This window comes from Ascaphus truei, unplaced genomic scaffold, assembly GCF_040206685.1.
Source record: "Ascaphus truei isolate aAscTru1 unplaced genomic scaffold, aAscTru1.hap1 HAP1_SCAFFOLD_372, whole genome shotgun sequence".
NCBI lineage: Eukaryota > Metazoa > Chordata > Amphibia > Anura > Ascaphidae > Ascaphus > Ascaphus truei.
The window spans coordinates 304,113-326,726 of NW_027456703.1; the positions used below are offsets into that span (position 1 = coordinate 304,113).

General features: G+C 48.5%; 1 protein-coding gene across 1 annotated transcript in view; it reads left to right on the top strand.

Annotated features, from left to right (window-relative positions):
- Positions 1–6,254: 6,254 nt before the first annotated feature.
- Positions 6,255–22,614, top strand: part of LOC142483857 (uncharacterized) — a 45,915-nt gene continuing 29,555 nt past the window's right edge. The window contains 1 exon segment of the mRNA XM_075583777.1: positions 6,255–6,322. The gene's annotated coding sequence lies outside the window, so the exon portion shown is untranslated.

The following is a 22,614-nucleotide window of genomic DNA, read 5'->3' on the forward strand; positions in this document are numbered from 1 at the left end:
ACGGAGTCTGGCTGCCTCCCACAAAGCCCAAGGGGGAGCAGCTTCTTAAAGTAGAGCAATTATTCCTAACACGGGGGACTCCTGTGCGGTTAAATGCTGCAATGCCAAGTCCCGACTTAACCCCTTCACTGGCACTGCAAAGTTACAGGGGGGGGGGGGGGGTGAGTGTCTGCACATTATACATGACATGATTATCCTGTGACTGTGTGATTATTTGTCCTATGTCTCAGGCAATCACAGGCTGTCACACACAACAAGTATACAGGGCCCAGGACAACATCACAGGCACACACACACAAGCACACAATCGCACACTCACACAATCACAGGCACACACAAGCACACAATCGCACAGGACAACATCACAGGCAGACACACACAATCACACAGGACATCAGGACAACATCACAGAGAGACTCACACAAGCACACAATCACATAGGCATAGGGCACCAGGACAATATGACAGACAGGCCCGCCGCACACACAATCACACACAGGAGGCACAGGGCAGGTGCACAATGTATCCCAGGCAGAGAGGAGCTGTTGCTGCTGCCTGGATAATGAATGGAGGATCCAGCTGCCTCCTCCCTGCAGCCCTTCACTTCCACATCAGCCTCTGTGTGAGCAGCTGCAGCAGCGGGGGGCCGACTGCATGGAGCTCAGAAACGCAGGGGACAAGGGGAACTGCAGCTTTAAATACCCCCCCCCCCGTCCCCGCTGCACCCTCCCCCCCCCGGTCCAAAAGGTGAATTTTTCCCCACTTCCACCCGCACGCCGTATAGACGCGATCACAGCGTTTAGGCAGTCTGATTGCTCAGCGTGCGGACGCGTCTGCGCGGTCGTCCATATCATGGACGCAGCCAAATAGTGCGCATGCGGGCGCCCTGCGTTGCACATGGCGCGGGCGTTTCGTTTGTATAGGGCAAGCGGTGGCGCTCGCGGCTAGGGGGCGTGGCTATGTCACAGCATTAGGTCGCGCTGTGATTTGTTCATAGCGACACGTGGCGCGGCAACAGCGCGAAAATACAATTTTCTTGTATTTTCTCTGGTCTGACGCGTCACCGCTCACAGCCGCGCGCGCATCTCAAGTATACAAACGTCTTACTTACACGGAAGCGCACGCACTATATTCCAGCCCTAACATGCACCCAATGAATGCAGAGAGTACTATAATTGTGCTGTGTAATGACATGTTAGGTCGTGCCTATAGTGCCGTCGTTGGCGACGCGGCAGGTGACCGGGTCGCGGGATTCCGGCTATTTGATTTGTTCAAGGGCCGTCACGTGACGCGACGGACCTTGAAAAATCAAATTTTGCTGGCTTCAGGTATTCGCGACAGGGACGTCGCTCCGTCGCTTGTCGCGTGCACTATAAGCGTACGCGGCGGTGGCAATGTATTTGTTTTCGGTCGCCGTCACGTCGCCGTCACTATAAGCGCGGCCTGACTATATCTATAACAGTAAATGCATGTTTTTATATATTTTATACTAGCTAATTTACTTCGCATATTTTTTATTTAGTTTTGTATATAGTTATATATTTTTTATTTAGTTGTAGTTAATATCACTGTCCCCCCACTTCTCTTCCCCATCCACCTTCACTCCCTCCATCCACATATACCTTCCACTCCCCCCATCTACCCTCCATCCACCCACTTCTCCCCCTTTTACTCCTGTCACCCCTCTTCTACCTCCCTAACCTCTCTCTTCTCTCCCTCATCTCTCTCTCTCTTAGTCCCCTCACCTCTCTCTCTTATCCCCCTCACCTCTCTCTTATCCCCCTCACCTCTCTTCCGCCCCACACCTCTCTCTTCCCCCTAACCTCTCTCTCTCTCCACCTCATCTCTCTCTTCCCCCTCCTCACCTCTCTCTCTTCTCTCCCTCATCTATCTTCCGCCTCCTCACCTCTCTCTCTTCCCCCTCCTCACCTCTCTCCCTTCTCCCCCTCATCTCTTCCTTCCCCCTCATCAACTCTCTCTCTTCTCCCTCATCTCTCTCTTCCCCCTCCTCACCTCTCTCTCCCCCTCATCTCTCTCCCCCTCATCTCTCTCTCTTATCCCCCTCACCTCTCTTCCCCCCCACACCTCTCTCTCTCTCCCCCTCGTCTCTCTCTTCCCCCTCCTCACCTCTCTCTCTCTCCCCCTCGTCTCTCTCTTCCCCCTCCTCACCTCTCTCTCTTCTCCCCCTCATCTCTCTCTCTTATCCCCCTCACCTCTCTCTCTTATCCCCCTCACCTCTCTCTCTTATCCCCCTCACCTCTCTCTCTTATCCCCCTCCTCACCTCTCTCTCTTCTCCCCCTCATCTCTCTCTTTCCCCTCCTCATCTCTCTCTCTTTCCCCTCCTCATCTCTCTCTCTTCCCCCTCCTCACCTCTCTTCCCCTCATCTCTCTCTTCTCCCCCTTCCCCTTCCTCACCTCTCTCTTATCCCCCTCACCTCTCTCCCCCCCCACCTCTCTTCCCCCCCACCTCTCTTCCCCCCCCACCTCTCTTCCCCCCACCTCTCTTCCCCCCCACCTCTCTTCCCCCCCTACCTCTCTTCCCCCCTCACCTCTCTCTTCCCCCCCCTCACCTCTCTCTTTCCCCCCCTCACCTCTCTCTCTTCCCCCCACCTCTCTCTTCCTCCCCCTCACCTCTCTCTTCCTCCCCCTCACCTCTCTCTTCCCCCCCTCGCCTCTCTTACCCCCCTCGCCTCTCTTACCCCCCTCGCCTCTCTTACCCCCCTCGCCTCTCTTACCCCCCTCGCCTCCCTCTTCCCCCCCTCGCCTCCCTCTTCCCCCCCTCGCCTCCCTCTTCCCCCCTCGCCTCTCATACCCCTATCGCCTCTCTTACCCCCCTCGCCTCTCTGTCTTCCCCCCCTCGCCTCTCTGTCTTCCCCCCCTCGCCTCTCTGTCTTCCCCCCCTCACCTCTCTCTTCCCCCCCTCGCCTCTCTCTCTTCCCCCCCTCGCCTCCCTTTTTCCCCCGCTCACCTCTTTCTGTTCTCCCCCCCTCACCTCCCTCTCTTCTCCTCACCTCCCTCTCTTCTCACGTTGCATCGTGATAAAAGTGGATTTGTGTTGCAACGGATCACATTATAATAGGCCCTCTATGTGCATAAATGTAAGTAGTTAGGGATTCTCAATGATCTATTTGGTATTTTATTCACATTTTTGTTTTAGCGCTACCTTATTTTTTTTCTTGCTATAGGGACAGGCCCATAACATAGGGACGCTGCCCCTGTAGCAAAGGATAGGGACAAGCCAGGACGCGGCTGCATCCTGGCCTCAGGTGATCTGGGACTAGATCACCCTCTGCATACTAGAGACATTATAAATGTGGATCCACTCCACGCGGGAGCCACCCCACGTAGAGGCGGAGGCTACGCGACATTGCTGGATCCTCTTTGCTGTTCGTCATACCCGGGTGCAGGAGCGCCTGGGCAGGTATTCCCTTTCACCAAGTGCACCAACGTACTCTGAGGACACGGTGAGGAGGTTATTGCCCTGTGAGGCCTAGTGTTATGGTTGTGGCACTATTGTATGTGGTTTATGATTATTCTTATGCCATTAGTAAACTTGTTCTAATGATATCACTGTGTATTGTTTATATGGGTCCTGTAATGGGGTCATTCTACACAATAGAATCCCGTACAGGTGAAGGCGGTACCGAACATCGTCCCAGGATACACCCCAGGCTCCCAGCAGCGGAGGCTCAGGTCTCCTGTGAGCCACCAGGTATTGCAGCCTACACACACCATAGCCACACATCTCCCAGGGTGTAGGGGAAAGTGCGTTACATTTGGAGGCGCTGCTGAGCTCTCAGACCTGGGGGGCCCTACTCAGCAGTCCAAATTTGTGAAACCCTCAGACCACCATGTTTGTGCCCTCAAGGAGACTCCCAGCCACCTGGCTGTCTGGGCGGAGTCCCTACTAGCATATCCTTGCTAGAAGTCTAGGAGCACGCGCACAAACTTCCCAGGCTAGCTCGTGCTTGGGTCATAGGCCGAAGGTTTGACCCCACCCTCCAATGGAGTGCCCTAATATAATGTATACCCTGCTCACTTATGTAACTGTATTTGTAACCATGTATTATTTATCATTTTAACTCTATGCCCAGGACATGTGTGAAAACGAGAGGTAACCCTCAATGGATTACTTCCCGGTAACACATTTTATAAAAAAAATAAGTGTGTGTGTCTGTGTGAGTAAGTGTGTGTGTCTGTGTGAGTAAGTGTATTTGTGTCTGTGTGAGTAAGTGTGTGTGTCTGTGTGAGTAAGTGTATTTGTGTCTGTGTGAGTGTGTGTGTGTGTGTGTGAGTAAGTGTGTGTGTGTCTGTGTGAGTAAGTGTGTGTGTCTGCATGAGAGTTTGTGTCAAAGACATACACTGACAGGGCAGGGGGTGAGAGGGCAGGGGGTGAGGGCAGGGGGTGAGAGGGCAGGGTGCAGCCGTCCCCCGTGTCTGTAGGAAAGTTTGTGTCAAAGACACACACTGACAGTGCAGGGGGTGAGGGGCAGGGGGCAGCTGACCCCCCTCCCCCTCCTCTCCCCCTCCCTAACAAAGGCTGGCTCCTAAAACTTGTGCCTGGCTCCCAAGTACTGTATATATGTGTCCCCCCTTATTATTATTACCCGTGTAACAGAGCCCCTCCCCCCTTATTATTATTACCCGTGTAACAGAGCCCCTCCCCCTTATTATTATTACCCGTGTAACAGAGCCCCTACCTCCCCTCCTTATTGTTATTACCCGTGTAACAGAGCCCCTACCTCCCCCCCTTATTGTTATTACCCGTGTATCAGAGCCCCTATCCCCCCCTTATTGTTATTACCCGTGTAACAGAGCCCGTACCTCCCCCCTTATTATTATTACCCGTGTAACAGAGCCCCTCCCCCCCTTATTATTATTACCCGTGTAACAGAGCCCCTCCCCCCTTATTATTATTACCCGTGTAACAGAGCCCCTATCCCCCCCTTATTGTTATTACCCGTGTAACAGAGCCCCCCTTATTATTATTACCCGTGTAACAGAGCCCCTACCTCCCCCCTTATTATTACCCATGTAACAGAGCCCCCCTTATTATTATTACCCGTGTAACAGAGCCCCTACCTCCCCTCCTTATAATTATTACCCGTGTAACAGAGCCCCTACCCCCTTATTATTATTACCCGTGTAACAGAGCCCCTACCTCCCCTCCTTATTATTATTACCCGTGTAACAGAGCCCCTACCCCCTTATTATTATTACCCGTGTAACAGAGCCCCCCCCCCTTATTATTATTACCCGTGTAACTGAGCCCCTCCCCCTTATTATTACCCGTGTAACAGAGCCCCCCCCCTTATTATTATTACCCGTGTAGCAGAGCCCCTCCCCCCTAATTGTTATTTCCCCCCGGGTAGCAGAGCCCCTCCCCCCTTATTATTATTACCCAGGTAACAGAGCCCCTCCCCCCCTTATTATTATTACCCGTGTAACAGAGCCCCTCCCCCCTTATTGTTATTACCCCCCGGGTAACAGAGCCCCCCCCCCCCTTATTATTACCCCCCGGGTATCAGAGCCCCTCCCCCCTTATTGTTATTACCCCCCGGGTAACAGAGCCCACACCCCCCTTATAATTATTACCCCCCCGGGTAACAGAGCCCCCCCCCCTTATTATTATTACCCGTGTAACAGAGCCCCTCCCCCCCTTATTGTTATTACCCGTGTAACAGAGCCCCTCCCCCTTATTGTTATTACCCCCCCGTGTAGTAGAGCCCCTCCCCCTTATTGTTATTACCCCCGGGTAACAGAGCCCCCCCTTATTGTTATTACCCCCCGGGTAACAGAGCCCCTCCACCCTTATTATTATTACCCGTGTAACATAGCCCCTCCCCCCCTTATTATTATTATTACCCGTGTAGCAGAGTCCCCCCCCCCCTTATTGTTATTACCCCCCGTGTAACATAGCCCCTCCCCCCTTATTATTATTATTACCCCCCCCCCCCCCCCCCCCCGGGTAACAGAGCCCCTACCTGCCTCCGCTGCAGGGAGCTGCTCCGCTGCTTCGCTCTGTGTGCAGAGCTGATCGGGCAGAGTGGGGCATTCGGGACTACAATTCCCAGAAGCCTCGGTTGGGTCACATGGGCCGTCTCAGCCAATCAGCCGCGAGCAGCCATAATGCCCAGATTATAATGGCCACTTGACTGCAGCACTATAGGTAATAACTAGAGGTTATGACTGGTCTCGCCTGATTGGCTGAGACGGGCCATGTGACTCAACCGAGGCTTCTGGGAATTGTAGTCCCGAATGCCCCACTCTCCCCGATCAGCTCTGCACACAGAGCGGAGCAGCTCCCTGCAGCGGAGGCAGGTAGGGGCTCTGTTACCCGGGGGTAATAACAATAAGGGGGGAGGGGCTCTGTTACCCGGGGGTAATAACAATAAGGGGGAGGGGCTCTGTTACCCGGGGGTAATAACAATAAGGGGGGGGGCTCTGTTACCCGGGGAGGTAATAATAAGGGGGGGGGGGGACTCTGTTACCCGGGTAATAATAATAAGGGGGGAGGGGCTCTGCTACCCCCGGGTAATAATAATAAGGGGGGGCACATATACAGTACTTGGGAGCCAGGCACAAGTTTTAGGAGCCAGCCTTTGTTAGAGGGGACGGCTGCCCCTCACCCCCTGCCCCTCACCCCCTCACCCTCTGCCCCTCACCCCCTGCCCTCACCCCCTGCCCCTCACCCCCTCACCCTCTGCCCCTCACCCCCTCACCCTCTGCCCCTCACCCTGTCAGTGTCTTTGACACAAACTCTCATACAGACACGCTCTCTCATATACACTCTGTCCCTCATACAGACACACACACTCATACAGACACACACACGCTTTCTCATACAGACACACACACACTTCTCATACAGACACACACACACACACTCATACAGACACACACACACTTTCTCATACAGACACACACACACACACACACTCATACAGACACACACTCATACAGACACACACACACACACTCATACAGACACACACTCATACAGACACACACACTCATACAGACACACACACACTCACATTCTCACACCGACACACACACTTTTATTTTTTTTATAACATGTGTTACAGGCAGTAATACAGTGAGAGTTACCTCTCGCTCTCACGCATGTCTTGGGCACAGAGTTATAACATGTGTTACAGGCAGCAGTAATACAGTGAGAGTTACCTCTCGTTCTCACGCATGTCCTGGGCACAGAGTTATAACGTGTTACAGGCAGTAATACAGTGAGAGTTACCTCTCGTTCTCACGCATGTCCTGGGCACAGAGTTATAACGTGTTACAGGCAGTAATACAGTGAGAGTTACCTCTCGTTCTGCATGTCTGGGCACAGAGTTATAACGTGTTACAGGCAGTAATACAGTGAGAGTTACCTCTCGTTCTCACGCATGTCCTGGGCACAGAGTTATAACATGTGTTACAGGCTGTGATACAGTGAGAGTTACCTCTCGTTCTCACGCATGTCCTGGGCACAGAGTTATAACGTGTTACAGGCAGTAATACAGTGAGAGTTACCTCTCGTTCTCACGCATGTCCTGGGCACAGAGTTATAACGTGTTACAGGCAGTAATACAGTGAGAGTTACCTCTCGTTCTCACGTATGTGCTGAGCACAGAGTTATAACGTGTTACAGGCAGTAATACAGTGAGAGTTACCTCTCGTTCTCACGCATGTCCTGGGCACAGAGTTATAACGTGTTACAGGCAGTAATACAGTGAGAGTTACCTCTCGTTCTCACGCATGTCCTGGGCACAGAGTTATAACATGTGTTACAGGCAGTAATACAGTGAGAGTTACCTCTCGTTCTCACGCATGTCTTGGGCACAGAGTTATAACATTTGTTACAGGCCGTAATACAGTGAGAGTTACCTCTCGTTCTCACGCATGTCCTGGGCACAGAGTTATAACGTGTTACAGGCAGTAATACAGTGAGAGTTGCCTCTCGCTCTCACACATGTCCTGGGCACAGAGTGATAACGTGTTACAGGCAGTAATACACTGAGAGTTACCTCTCGCTCTCACACATGTCCTGGGCACAGAGTTATAACGTGTTACAGGCAGTAATACAGTGAGAGTTACCTTTCGTTCTCACGCATGTCCTGGGCACAGAGTTATAACATGTGTTACAGGAAGTTATACAGTGAGAGTTACCTCTCGCTCTCACACATGTCCTGGGCACAGAGTTATAACGTGTTACAGGCAGTAATACAGTGAGAGTTACCTCTCGTTCTCACGCATGTCCTGGGCACAGAGTTATAACATGTGTTACAGGAAGTTATACAGTGAGAGTTACCTCTCGCTCTCACACATGTCCTGGGCACAGAGTTATAACATGTGTTACAGGCAGTAATACACTGAGAGTTACCTCTCGCTCTCACACATGTCCTGGGCACAGAGTTATAACGTGTTACAGGCAGTAATACAGTGAGAGTTACCTCTCGTTCTCACGCATGTCCTGAGCACAGAGTTATAACGTGTTACAGGCAGTAATACAGTGAGAGTTACCTCTCGCTCTCACACATGTCCTGGGCACAGAGTTATAACATGTGTTACAGGCAGTAATACAGTGAGAGTTGCCTCTCGCTCTCACACATGTCCTGGGCACAGAGTGATAACGTGTTACAGGAAGTTATACAGTGAGAGTTACCTTTCGTTCTCACGCATGTCCTGGGCACAGAGTTATAACGTGTTACAGGCAGTAATACAGTGAGAGTTACCTCTCGTTCTCACGCATGTCCTGGGCACAGAGTTATAACGTGTTACAGGCAGTAATACAGTGAGAGTTACCTCTCGTTCTCACGTATGTGCTGAGCACAGAGTTATAACGTGTTACAGGCAGTAATACAGTGAGAGTTACCTCTCGTTCTCACGCATGTCCTGGGCACAGAGTTATAACGTGTTACAGGCAGTAATACAGTGAGAGTTACCTCTCGTTCTCACGCATGTCCTGGGCACAGAGTTATAACATGTGTTACAGGCAGTAATACAGTGAGAGTTACCTCTCGTTCTCACGCTTGTCCTGGGCACAGAGTTATAACATGTGTTACAGGCAGTAATACAGTGAGAGTTACCTCTCGTTCTCACGCATGTCCTGGGCACAGAGTTATAACATGTGTTACAGGAAGTAATACAGTGAGAGTTACCTCTCGTTCTCACGCATGTCCTGGGCACAGAGTTATAACGTGTTACAGGCAGTAATACAGTGAGAGTTACCTCTCGTTCTCACGCATGTCCTGGGCACAGAGTTATAACGTGTTACAGGCAGTAATACAGTGAGCGTTACCTCTCGTTCTCACGCATGTCCTAGGCACAGAGTTATAACATGTGTTACAGGCAGTAATACAGTGAGAGTTACCTCTCGTTCTCACGCATGTCCTGGGAACAGAGTTATAACGTGTGTTACAGGAAGTAATACAGTGAGAGTTACCTCTCGTTCTCACGCATGTCTTGGGCACAGAGTTATAACATTTGTTACAGGCAGTAATACAGTGAGAGTTACCTCTCGTTCTCACGCATGTCCTGGGCACAGAGTTATAACGTGTTACAGGCAGTAATACAGTGAGAGTTGCCTCTCGCTCTCACACATGTCCTGGGCACAGAGTGATAACGTGTTACAGGCAGTAATACACTGAGAGTTACCTCTCGCTCTCACACATGTCCTGGGCACAGAGTTATAACGTGTTACAGGCAGTAATACAGTGAGAGTTACCTTTCGTTCTCACGCATGTCCTGGGCACAGAGTTATAACATGTGTTACAGGAAGTTATACAGTGAGAGTTACCTCTCGCTCTCACACATGTCCTGGGCACAGAGTTATAACGTGTTACAGGCAGTAATACAGTGAGAGTTACCTTTCGTTCTCACGCATGTCCTGGGCACAGAGTTATAACATGTGTTACAGGAAGTTATACAGTGAGAGTTACCTCTCGCTCTCACACATGTCCTGGGCACAGAGTTATAACGTGTTACAGGCAGTAATACAGTGAGAGTTACCTCTCGTTCTCACGCATGTCCTGGGCACAGAGTTATAACATGTGTTACAGGCAGTAATACACTGAGAGTTACCTCTCGCTCTCACACATGTCCTGGGCACAGAGTTATAACGTGTTACAGGCAGTAATACAGTGAGAGTTACCTTTCGTTCTCACGCATGTCCTGGGCACAGAGTTATAACGTGTTACAGGAAGTTATACAGTGAGAGTTACCTTTCGTTCTCACGCATGTCCTGGGCATAGAGTTATGATGACAAATAATACATGGTTAGAAATACAGTTACATAAGTGAGCAGGGTATACATTATATACAAGACATTGCATTGTCGCCATCGCGCTTACTATAAGCACACGCGGTGGCGGAAATGCGTTTGTTTTCAGCGACGTCGCGTCGCCGTCACTATAAGCGCGGCCTTAGACTGGTGGTGACTGTGAGAGTCTCCGGTAGATTGTTCCAGTTTTGGGTGCATGGTAAGAGGAGGAACGGCCGGATACTTTGCTGAGCCTTGGGACCATGAACAGTCTTTTGGAGTCTGATCTCAGATTATGTGATAGGGGTGAGGAGCTTGTTCAGATAGGCGGGTAGCTTGCCCAGAAAGTATTTAGGCAAGACAGGAAAGGTGAACTTTGTGCCTGGACTCGAGTGATGACCAATCTAGTTCTTTGAGCATTTCGCAGTGATGTGTGTTGTAGTTGCATTGGAGAACAAAACGGCATATTGTATTGTAGAGGGTGTCAAGTTTGCTAAGGTGGGTTTGGAGTGCCGAGCCGTATACTATGTCTCCATAGTCGATAATTGGCATTAGCATCTGCTGTGCGATACGCTTTCTGACCAGCAGGCTAAGGCTGCGCTTATAGTGCCCGTGACCGCGACAATTAACTCCGTCGCCAGCGCTTATAGTAAGTGCGAGGGAGCGTCTGAAAAATTGGTCGCCGGGTCTATTTGATTTTTTAGAGAGAGTCGCCACATGTGACTGTCTGTAAACCAATCAAATTGCACGGCCCTCCGCCTTTAGTGACGTCACTGCCGACAGTCGCAGAAAAACAAATTACAACTTTCGCGGGTGTCGACGGGTGACATCATCGGTTGTGTTGCTGTCGCCAGCACTATAAGCGCAGCCTTAGGGAGGATTTGTTCCTGTGCAGTACACCTAGTTTGGCATAGGTTTTGGATGTCGGGGTATCAATGTGTATCCCGAATGTTAAGTGAGAGTCAAACCATATGCCCAGGTATTTAAAACTAGTAACAGGAATTAGGCTGCGTCCCCGCTAGCGCTGAGCGGGCGGCGATTGGCGAGGTGACTTGCATATAAATATATATGCAAGTCCCCGCTCACGCGATGCGCGCGCGCGCACACACGCTCATCGGAGCTCTGCGCTTAGATAAACAAAATTGTTATACTCTCTAGCGCGATCAGCTTCTCCTGCATCGTCGTCGTCCCCCCCGCGAGCGCATGAGAAATTTTAAAGGACAACTCGCGCTTGGAGAGATCTCCAAGCATGAGCGAGCTCAGCGCCAGTGGGGACAAAGCCTTAGGGTGGTGTTAGCGTTGGTTCTGATCTGGAGCTCAGTCACTGGAAACTTTAAAAACTCTCACACAGACGCGCGCGCACTCTTCTCACACAGACGCGCGCGCACTCTTCTCACACAGACGCGCGCGCACTCTTCTCACACAGACGCGCGCGCACTCTTCTCACACAGACGCGCGCGCACTTTTCTCACACAGACGCGCGCGCACTCTTCTCACACAGACGCGCGCGCACTCTTCTCACACAGACGCGCGCGCACTCTTCTCACACAGACGCGCGCGCACTCTTCTCACACAGACGCGCGCGCACTCTTCTCACACAGACACCTCCACCTGCTCCCCTCAATGAGCTGTGCGGTTGTGACTTGACCGCCAGTCAGGTCAGTATCACTACGCACAGCACAGGCGCCAGGCGGATATTTTTGCTGGTGATTTGTCCATCCCTGTAACAAAGTAATATATAACTATTACTGATAGAGGACACATAACCGTACAAATATCTCAATCATATTAATGACCATGCATTCACATGTTAAACTGATATCCACATACAGATAACATAGGAACACACGGAATTATACAGTAACAAACATAGTACGACCTGGGGGTGATAAACAGAAATGTGGGACACAGAGAGAATAAAGATATACCATGAAACAATATACGTTTGTAGGATAGAGGGTGGGACATTCAGAGAAGCCCCTAACCCCGTAACAGGACTAGGAAGGAATATTTTGATGTCAGATTCTTTGCCCAACTCCTGAAAACTGAAAGGGGCCGAATTTCAGTGTCTTTCATCAGACATTAAAACAAAGTGACACAAACCCCCACCATACAGTGCGCAGCAGGAAAGAGTACCACGTGTGGGAACATTCGCACGTCCCAGTCAGGTCTGCACCCTGCCATTCCCCATTATCTCTTAGCACACAGCGCTTCCACTGCAGCCAGGGATTCTGGGTAATGACATGCGAATGAGCACTCGCAGTGCGCCTCTCTTTAGTTCTTATCCATATGAACATGGGACCCCGATAAGTGTGTGTGTGCCGTATTACACAGCTTTCTCAGCACAAGGTGTGTGTGTGTGTGTGTGTGTGCCGTATTACACAGCTTTCTCAGCACTAGGTGTGTGTGTGTGTGTGTGTGTGTGTGTGTGTGCCGTATTACACAGCTTTCTCAGCACAAGGTGTGTGTGTGTGTGTGTGCCATATTACACAGCTTTCTCAGCACTAGGTGTGTGTGTGTGCCGTATTACACAGCTTTCTCAGCACAAGGTGTGTGTGTGTGCCGTATTACACAGCTTTCTCAGCACAAGGTGTGTGTGTGTGTGTGTGTGTAGCATATTGTATTGTATGTCTTTATTTATATAGCGCCATTAATGTACATAGCGCTTCACAGTAGTAATACATGTGGTAATCGAATAAATAACAGATAATATAAATAACAGATCATGGGAATAAGTGCTTTAGACAAACATAACATTAAGGAAGAGGAGTCCCTGCCCCGAGGAGCTTACAGTCTAATTGGTAGGTAGGGAGAACGTACAGAGACAGGAGGAGGGAGTTCTGGTAAGTGCGTTTGCAGGGGGCCAAGCATTATGTATCGTGTTCAGAATATCCACAGTGCTATTCATATGCTTCTTTAAGCAAGTGTGTCTTAAGGTGGGTCTTAAAGGTGGATAGAGAGGGTGCTAGTCGGGTACTGAGGGGAAGGGCATTCCAGAGGTGTGGGGCAGTCAGTGAAAAAGGTTTACGGCGGGAGAGGGCTTTAGATAAAAAGGGGGTAGAAAGAAGACATCCTTGAGCAGAACGCAAGAGTCGGGATGGTGCATAGCGAGAAATTAGGGCTGAGATGTAAGGAGGGGCAGAAGAGTGTAAAGCTTTAAAAGTGAGGAGAAGAATGGAGTGTGAGATGCGGGATTTGATTGGAAGCCAGGAGAGGGATTTCAGGAGGGGAGATGCTGAGACAGATCTAGGAAAGAGTAGAGTGATTCTGGCAGCAGCATTTAGGATAGATTGTAGGGGAGACAGGTGAGAGGCAGGAAGGCCGGACAGCAGGAGGTTACAGTAATCAAGACAGGAGAGAATGAGGGACTGAGTCAGAGTTTTAGCAGTCGAGCAACAGAGGAAAGGGCGTATCTTTGTTATATTGCGGAGGAAAAAGCGACAAGTTTTAGAAATGTTTTGAATGTGAGGGGCGAATGTGAGAGAGGAGTCGAGTGTGACCCCTAGGCAGCGTGCTTGGGCTACTGGGTGGATGATCGTAGTTCCAACAGTAATGTGGAAGGAGGTAGTAGGGCCAGGTTTGGGAGGAAGTATGAGGAGCTCTGTTTTAGCCATGTTGAGTTTAAGGCGGCGGAGGGCCATCCAGGATGATATAGCGGAGAGACATTCAGAAAATTTGGTCTGTATAGCAGGTGTAAGGTCAGGTGTTGAAAAGTATATTTGTGTGTCGTCAGCATAGAGGTGATATTTAAACCCAAAAGATGTTATTAGGTCACCTAGAGAGAGTGTGTACAGAGAAAAGAGAAGAGGTCCCAGGACAGAGCCCTGGGGTACCCCCACAGAGAGATCAATAGAGGAGGAGGAGGTGTTAGCAGAAGAGACACTGAAAGTACGATGGGAGAGGTAGGATGAGATCCAGGATAGAGCTTTGTTCCGAATACCAAGAGTATGGAGAATGTGAAGGAGAAGAGGGTGGTCCACGGTGTCAAATGCTGCAGAGAGGTCGAGTAATATGAGCAGAGTGTAATAACCTCTGTCTTTGGCAGCATGGAGGTCGTCAGTTATTTTAGTGAGGGCTGTTTCGGTGGAGTGAGCAGTGCGGAAGCCAGATTGTAGAGGGTCTAGGAGAGAATAGGTGTTGAGAAAATGGAGCAAGCGAGAGAATACAAGACGTTCAAGGAGTTTAGAGGCAAAAGGCAGGAGGGAGACAGGTCGATAGTTAGAAAGACAGGTAGGGTCAAGCTTGCTGTTTTTGAGTAATGGTATGACTGTTGCATGTTTGAAGGAGGATGGAAAGGTTCCAGAGCAGAGGGAGGAGTTAAAAATGTGTGTGAGCGTAGGGATTATAGTAGGAGCAAGAGGTTTTAGGAGATGGGAGGGAATGGGGTCAAGAGGGCAAGTGGTAGAGGGAGAAGTGGCGATCAACAGCGACACATCCTCCTCTGAGACAGAGGAAAAAGAGTCAAGGAATGCAGAAGGAGAATTAGGAAGAGGTGTAGGATGGGAAGAAGAAACAGAGGGGATGTTCTGACGTATGGATTCCACCTTTTCCTTAAAATAGTCAGCAAAGTCCTGAGCGGAGATGGAGGAAGGAGAGGCAGCTGAGTGTGGTTTGAGTAGAGTATCAAAGACAGAGAACAGTCGGCGTGGGTTAGACTTGTGCATGTTGATTAGTGCAGAAAAGTAGGCTTGTTTAGCTTGCGAGAGGGCAGAGTTGAAACAGGATAGCATAAATTTGTAGTGAAGGAAGTCTGCGAGAGTGTGAGACTTCCTCCAGAGGCGTTCAGAGGAACGAGTGGAGGAACGCAGCATGCGTGTGTGGGAATTTAGCCAGGGTCTAGGGTTAGAAGGGCGAGTGCGGCAGAGAGAAAGCGGGGCATGTAGATCAAGAGAGGAGGACAAGACAGAGTTCCTGACCAGGTTGTCTGTAGCAGAGCTGAGAGAGGAGAGGGAGGAGAGAGGAGAGGGAGGAGCGTAAAGTGGACTCAAAGTCAGGTAAGTGAATAGAGCGCAGGTTTCTGCAGAACCGGGGGGTAGATGGAGGTGGAGAAGGGGAGAAGCGAGATAGAGAGAATGAGATGAGGTGATGGTCAGAGAGAGGAAAAGGGGAAATGGAGAAATCGGAGAGAGAGACGTTCTTAGTGAAAACCAGGTCTAAGTAGTGGCCATACTTGTGGGTGCTGTCTGCAGTCCACTGTTGAAGGCCAAAAGAAGAGGTTAGAGAAAGAAAGCGGGAAGCCCAAGGGAGAGAGGGGTCATCAATGTGGCAATTGAAGTCCCCAAGGAGAAGAACAGGGGAGTCTGAGGAGAGGAAGAAAGAGAGCCAGGATTCAAAGTGAGAGAGAAAGGCAGAAGAGGGATGAGTAGAGGTAGGTGGGCGATAGATGACCGCCACATGAACAGGGAGAGGAGAGAAAATCTGGACAGTGTGAGCCTCAAAGGAGGGAAAAGCAAGAGAGGGAGGAATAGGAGGAATAGGAAGGGTTCGGTAACGACAGAGAGAGGAGAGCAGGAGCCCCACGCCTGCACCCCTGCCATCAGTGCGCGGAGTGTGGGAGAAGGAAAGGCCACCGTAGGAGAGGGCTGCTTCCAGAGCAGAGTCAGACTGAGTGAGCCAGGTCTCAGTTATAGCAAAGAGAAGCAGGGAGTGAGAGAGAAAGAAGTCATGCACAGAGAGGAACTTGTTAGAGAGGGAGCGAGCATTCCAAAGGGCACAGGAGAAAGGGAGAGAGGAGGGAGGGTGGCAGGGGATGGGTATGAGGTTGGAGGGGTTGACACCAGAAGGAGTAGAGGTTGCAGTTGGCAGGCGAGGACGAGCGCATGTAGGAATAAGACAGGGACCAGGATTGGGAGAGATATCCCCAGAAGCAAGAAGGAGAAGCATGGATAGAAAGAGGATGTGTGAGGATGATTTGTAGGGGTGTGTTTTAGTGCACGGGATATTGCTGTGTGGTGTCAGAGGACACAGGTAAGAAAGGAGTTCATGTGAACAGAGAAGTGGTGAAGGAAGGAGAGATGGAGATATATGAATGGAGTTAGAGACATACTGAGGCTGGTAAAAAGAAGTGCATAATTTGAGAAGAAGTGAAGTCACTTTTTTTATTACACAGCTTTCTCAGCACAAGGTGTGTGTGTGTGCCGTATTACACAGCTTTCTCAGCACTAGGTGTGTGTGTGTGTGTGTGTGTGTGCCGTATTACACAGCTTTCTCAGCACAAGGTGTGTGTGTGTGTATGTGTGCCGTATTACACAGCTTTCTCAGCACAAGGTGTGTGTGTGTGCCGTATTACACAGCTTTTTCAGCACTAGGTGTGTGTGTGTGTGTGTGTGTGTGTGTGTGTGTGTGTGTGTGTGTATGTGTGCCGTATTACACAGCTTTCTCAGCACAAGGTGTGTGTGCCGTATTACACAGCTTTCTCAGCACAAGGTGTGTGTGTGTGTGAGTGTGTGAGTGTGTGAGTGTGTGAGTGTGTGAGTGTGTCTGTGCGCGCGCGCCGTATCACACAGCTTTCTCAGCACAAGGTGTGTGTGTGTGTGTGTGTGTGCGCGCGCGCCGTATTACACAGCTTTCTCAGCACAAGGTGTGTGTGTGTGTGTGTGTGTGTGTGTGTGTGTGTGCGCGCGCGCCGTATTACACAGCTTTCTCAGCACAAGGTGTGTGAGTGTGTGTGTGTGTGTGTGTGTGTGTGTGCGCGCGCGCCGTATTACACAGCTTTCTCAGCACAAATCCCCGGCTGTGTAAGGGGTCTGTGGACGGACGTTCACAGAGGTACACAATTAGGAGGCTTTATAATGTGAAATTATAATAGGCTTTATTGTGCCTGTTCCTTTTCATCAGGAAATTCAAACACAGGGGGGGGGGGGAGGGAACAAAGCTTCCATTCACTTGGGAGTATTTCTAGTGAAATCCTATGCAATTAGTTCACATCTCCCTTAGTCAAGCAGTTCTCGCAGCCCCAAAACATATAGCATGAAAATAAGCAGATATAAGCAGTCTCTTAAGAATAAAAGTCTTATCTGTTTCTTGGAGGGAATATCTCACTTCCTGGTTCAGCTTCAGGTGCAGTAGTTTTCCCTGTGTCTTGAATTCAGCTCTGCTGTACAGAGCTCAAGACCGCTCAGCTCCAGAGATCTGCGTTTCTCTTGGTCAGTCTCTCCTGGGACTCAAGAACCTCTGCTCTGTCTCTCCAAAGGTCAGCTCTCAGTCAGAGCTAGGGAGGAGTTACTTCCTGTCTTAAAGGCAGGCTTTTTCTACTACCTGTAATCAGGCAGGTGGTGCTAGTTAATTTGCTACCAGCAGTTAACCACCACACTGCTGGATTAGAGGCACCTTTGTGAACAGGGATAAGTCCCCTGTTACAGGGTCCCACGTTAAATCACTGAGTGCTCATTTGCATGTCATTACCCAGAATCCCTTGCTGCAGTGGAAGACCTGTCTGAGACATGCAAACGTAGCCACAAGTGTTATTTTTAGCTAATGAAACATTGAAATGAGCAGAATAAGCAGGTAAAGAAGGAACGGTACAGTAAGTGAGGGCACGAGAGCCGCAGGAACATAGAACAGCAGCCTGAGCAATAAAGGGGAAAGCAGCTTCCAGGCACAGAATGAATGTGGGTTAAATGGGACTTTAAAACACCAAATACAAATAATGACATTTTATAAAGGGTAAATAAACAAACATTCGCAGTAATCTCGGGGTGCTCTCCGACAAAGTATCTAAGTGACAGTTTGTGTCACTGCGCAGATATTAGCGAGGGATTGAGGTCATGTTCAGGGCAAAACCTAGCAGGACAAAACATTGACCATGATGTGGGAATTATTGGTGACAAAAGGAGAAACTCAGTCAGATAATACCAGTTTCTCTATCCCGCCAGTTCTACATACTGTAAGAAAAACAGCAATATGGAGGCACACCCGCTCTCTAATGTGCGTTATTCTGTCTGTATTCTAAGGCTACGCTTATAGTGCCGGCGACGCGACGGTTAGGCTACGGTCGCTGGAAAATCAAATAGAGATGACTTCCAGTGATCGCGACCATTCCGTCGCTTCGCGCTTACTATAAGCGCACGCGATGGCGGCAATGCATTTGTTTTGCGAAGTTGCGTCGCTGTTGCCGGCACTATAAGCGCAGCCTTGCACTGATCTTTCTCTCTCTGACTCTGGTCTCCGTACTCATCAGCCTCTTAATGTTCTGTATAACAACATCTTATCGCATTAATGTAAGAAAAATAGAAAGAAAGTTCTGTGGTTCAATGCTTCAAAATCATGAACACAAAATAACAGTCTGTGATTGATTGAAGTATATGAGCTTGCTTGAAAAAAGGAATTATCAATGCATCATAGAGTAAAATGTATACTTAAAAGAAATCTGCTCAGAGACTTCCGGTGACGTCACCGCGTATGGACACTTGAGGAGAGAGCTCCAGAGCCCTCCATCGAATAGTATACTAAAATAGCGCTAAGAATTTCCACCACAAAACAAAAGAACAGGGGAAGGTATACAGGATGAATAACAAGCTCAAAAAAGCAGCCGAGTAGAGTGTATTGAACTATTTCCCACCGAGTCAGATCACCGCGGGTAGTTGCGAATCTACCCAAGATGGCGGCCTGATGAGTTCGCTGGAAGGCCCGAGTGGTGCCCAGGATCAAGAAATGGAAGGAGTAAGCACAGAAATAAACAAGGACTATCTAGAAGCCCTATTTATAAGAATGCGTATAGGGTTCCAAGAAGACCTGTCCAAAGCGGTGAACACCCTACGATCGGACATGAACTTACTAGCAGCCAAAACGGACACTCTAATCACAAAGTGGAGGCGCTTGAGCAGGCCCACTCCTCGGCGGAGGACGAAATCAACCGTCTGCATTTTGAAATAAGAGCGTTCAGAGAAAATGCTGAAGAACAAGAAAACCGTGATCGCCGACAAAACCTCCGGGTAAGATACATTCCGGAATCGGTTGACACTGTGCAGCTGTGCCCCTAGCTAACAGATCTATTTGTATACCTGGTACCTGACCTAACACCAGAAAAAATGGAGATGGATCGAGCCCACAGAGCCCCGGGCCCCAAATCAACAGACCCCAAGAGGGCTAGGGACATCCTCATCAGACTCCATTATTACTCAACAAAAGAAAAAATTCTAACAGCCGGTAGGGAGATGGGAAACCTGCAATTTTGCAACTCGCACATAGAAATCTACAGTCACTTATCTAGGGCAACTATAGATCGACGAAGAGAATTGAAGCCCCTGACACAAAAGTTACGAGACAACAAGGTGAAATACCGGTGGGGATTCCCCTTCAAAATTGTGGTTCAATCAGGGGGGAAGTTTCATACCTTGTCATATGCCGAAGATGGCCCACGATTTATGAGAGGACTGGGTCTCTCCCACACGAATGACGGATCAGCCCCTGACGATGCAGATGAAGATCAAAATCAGCGACCGCCGGTGAGAATACCAAGAACCTCCCAGACAATTGCCACGAAGAGGATCCCGGCTGGTGAGGAATGAGAGGTTCTATATACAAACATCCAGACCCCACGAGATTCTACCGACCATCCCCACTAACTTTAATACAACAATCCCCCCAAACACCTTCAAGAGAGTTTACCCCCAAGCATATTACGCTTCTTACTCTGCCAAAAAGCGAGGAGTAGCTATATTATTTAAACACACTACACCATTTATTCTAAACAAAGAGATAGCAGATCCAGAAGGCAGATTTCTAATTTTATATGGATCTTTCTCCGGAGTGGAAACAATATTGGTCAATGTTTACACCCCAAATGAAAGCCAGACAAAATTTCTAAGGGAAGTGTGTGACTCCCTATCAGCTCAACCTAATTGGGCGATAATCATGGCAGGAGACCTGAATATGGTAGCCATTCCAGACCAAGACAGGTCAAGCGCAGTGGGAGCTCCCCACCCTAGACAAACAGAAAAGGCCAAAGAATTTAGAGATGTATTAAAAGAATCCTCACTCATCGATATTTGGAGAGCACAACACCAGGGGCAGCGGGACTTCACGTTCTACTCCTCCCGCACCAGACCTATTCGAGGATTGACTATTTCCTAGGTACCAAAGAGGTCTTCCAGGCAGAAATAGGCTCTATCTCATGGTCAGATCACGCCCCGGTCGAGTTGGTGCTCTCTCTACCCTTTTGTAAAAACAATCAATATAATTGGAAACTGAATGACTCCCTACTCAACCATTTAGAAGTAGAGGATAGTATCAAACAAAAACTTATAGAATACTTTATGCTGAACGAGGGAACGGTGGAATCCCCAGCGATGCTATGGGAAGCCATAAGGCAACAATAAGAGGAGCGTTCATTTCCATAGCATCATATAAAAAAAAGGAGAAACAAAAACTTTATAAAGAACTATCGGAAAAAGTAAAATTACTAGAACAAAAACATAAAATCAATCCATCAAAAAAAATATTTAAATTATTAGATAAAACCAGGACTGAACTCAAGCAGATCCAACTAGACTAGATGGAGAGGGCACTAAGATGGACCAAACAAAAGTTTTATGATAAGGGTAACAAGGCGGATCGGCTATTGGCCTCCAAGCTGAGAACTAAGTGACAAATATCTGTTATTCAAACCAAACCAGGAGTAAAAACGTTCAACGAAAAAGCGAATAGCTAAGGAGTTCTCAGACTTCTTCTCCAAATTATATAACCTAAATTACCCCCAGAACAGATCCTCAGGATCAGAGGTCATTTCTAGATATTTGGAGAAATGTAATCTCCCAGAACTATCCGAGGCAAATTCCCAGGAACTAAACAAAGCTATATCACAGGAGGAACTGTCAGATGCAATAAAAAAAATAAAAGTAAATAAGACGCCAGGACCAGATGGTTTTTCAAACCGATACTACAAGAAATTTAAGAAGGTATTAGCCCCATATATGCTTGAAGTTTTCAATTCATTTCTGGAAGGAGCAGCCATCCCGCCATCAATGTCCAAGGCGAATCTGGCAATTATCCATAAAGAAGGAAGGGACCCATTACTATGTGGTAACTACAACCTATTTCCCTCCTAAATTCAGACCTAAATTTTTTTTAGTAAAATTCTAGCAAATAGGCTTACCCCTATTCTGACAGGTTTAATACATATAGACCAAGTTGGATTTGTCACGGGAAGACAAGCTTCTGACAGCACAAGGAAAATTATTGATATTATCGACCATATACATCTCTCCAACACGAAGGCAATCTTATTGAGTCTGGATGCTGAAAAAGCATTCGACAGAATAAGATGGGACTTTTTAGATCAAACAATGATCAAATTCGGATTTAAGGGCCAGTTTCTAGAGGGCGTTAGAGCTCTCTACAAAACTCCCACAGCATTCGTAAAACTCCCAGGAGGTGACTCAAGCCCTATAAAAATTAATAATGGTACTAGATAAGGATGCCCCTTATCTCCGCTCCTATTCGCCCTCACTATTGAACCCTTGGCAGCGACAATCAGAGACGGAAAAAAAAATCAAAGGAATTGAAATTGGAGGGACAAATTACAAAATTTCCCTATTCCCGGATGATATTATTTTGACATTCGCTAACCCCTTGACTTTCCCTCCCGAATTTACAAGCCCAATTAGAACAATTCGGGAAAATTTCAGGATACAAAATGAACACAGATAAATCAGAGGCATTAAATATTACTATGATAGCACCTGAAATTAAGCTACTACAAACAAACTTTTCCTACAAATGGAGTGCCTCAAAAATTAAATATCTGGGAATACAGATAACAAACTCATATAAATCACTGTACCTACACAACTACCCCCCTCTTTTTGCACAGATCAAAAAAGATCTTCTGAGCTGGAATGAATACCAGATATCTTGGCTAGGAAGAATAGCTACAGTTAAAATGAATATCCTTCCAAGACTTCTATATTATTTTCAGACTCTACCAATCGATATCCCAATTTCTGAACTCAAAAATATCCAAAATAGAATTTTCCAATTCATCTAGAAAAACAAAAGACCAAAGGTGGCTAGATCAATTTTACTAGCCCCTAAGGAATGCGGAGGTATGGGAGTCCCGGATATCATTAAATACTATCAGGTGGCCCAACTAAAACAAGTTATAATGTGGAACAATAACCCCGCATGGTGCTGTTGATTAGGAATTGAGTCTACCTATGCGAACCCTCTTTCTCTGCCAGCCGCTCTCTGGTCTGGTAGAGGAGGAGAGATCTTCGCTGAAAACCTTAAACTGGGTGCAATGAGATGTACGTGGAAGATATGGTCTAGAAGTAAAGGAAATATGATTTGGCTTCCTCCCCGTCTCTACTCACCCCGATAATTAATAACCCTGAATTCCCGCCTGGCTGCCTCC